Genomic DNA, 1,240 nt, shown 5'->3' with positions numbered 1-1,240 from the left:
ATATATATATATATATGTGCTATTAATAGGTGTCTGCTGGTTTGGCCAGAGGTGAAACATTTGACGATTGGATACGTGAGATGGTCGTTGGACCAAACTTTGTTGTGAAGTCATATCCGAGATTTTGTACTCGAGGATATGCATTCACAACTCAGAAGAGGAGACGTTCGAGTACGACTTATGATGCTGGCGTTTGTTCTGCATCAGGAGATGATGTATACTACGGACACATACATGAGATTTTGGAAATCAAGTATTTGGGCATGGTTGGATTGCGCTGTACTGTTTTCTATTGTGATTGGCACGACAACACCCCAGATCGAGGTGTGAGAACAGATGCATTTGGTGTTACATCAGTAAATTCGAGGCGAAAGCTGCAATATTATGATCCTTTCATTCTTGCTTCTCAGGCCGATCAGGTAATTAAATGTTAATTATTCAGAATGATTCATCATCATGTGTATTAATTTATAATTTTTCTAAATGTTACAGGTTTGTTATATCAAGTACCCCCGGGTAAGGAACAGAGATGATCCATGGGTTACTGTTACAAGACTCAACCCGAGAGGCCGAGTTCAGGGAAGTTCTGAGCTGGAAGACCCACTACAACCAAGCACATCCGGCAACTTAAGTGCAGCAGAAGATTTAGCTGGAGTTGGCCTTGTAGTCGATTTAACCGACTTCGGAGAGGAAGCCGTCGTTCACGTAGAGGATGAACCAGTGATTGGAGAGTTTCACCAAGATCCAGATTCAGATTCATCTGGTGATGATGACTCGGAAACAGACTACCTCATTGATTTTTTTTATTTTTTTTAAAGAAATACCGAGGAAATTCCGAGGAACACTTGATATAACCTCTTTCCTCGGATATTAGTTATTTGGTTTATCTAGCAAGGCAAAGCTGAATACGAATTAAAAACTACTCAAAACACAACCAAATAAAACGAAGAAACCATGTAAAAGATATAGGAACTCGTAATTAAGAAAAAAAATAAAATAAAAAACTAAGTTCAAAACTAAGTTCAAAATTAACCGAAAAAAAAATAGCTCCTACTCCTCGTCACCTGCTCCAGATGTTCCTGCATCTTTGGCTCTCTTAGACCTTTTTCTTACCCTGTGTGTACCACTCGAACCCAAACCAGAGCTGGATGGAGAGTTGTCCCGATGAACTACATCATCCTTTTGGCAACGACACGGCCTGATACGTGAAATGGCAGCCCAGATCTTGTGTAGCATGTCG

Source organism: Brassica oleracea, chromosome C4 (genome assembly GCF_000695525.1).
Source record: "Brassica oleracea var. oleracea cultivar TO1000 chromosome C4, BOL, whole genome shotgun sequence".
Taxonomy (NCBI): Eukaryota; Viridiplantae; Streptophyta; class Magnoliopsida; order Brassicales; family Brassicaceae; genus Brassica; species Brassica oleracea.
Note: the sequence above shows the minus strand (reverse complement) of the source record.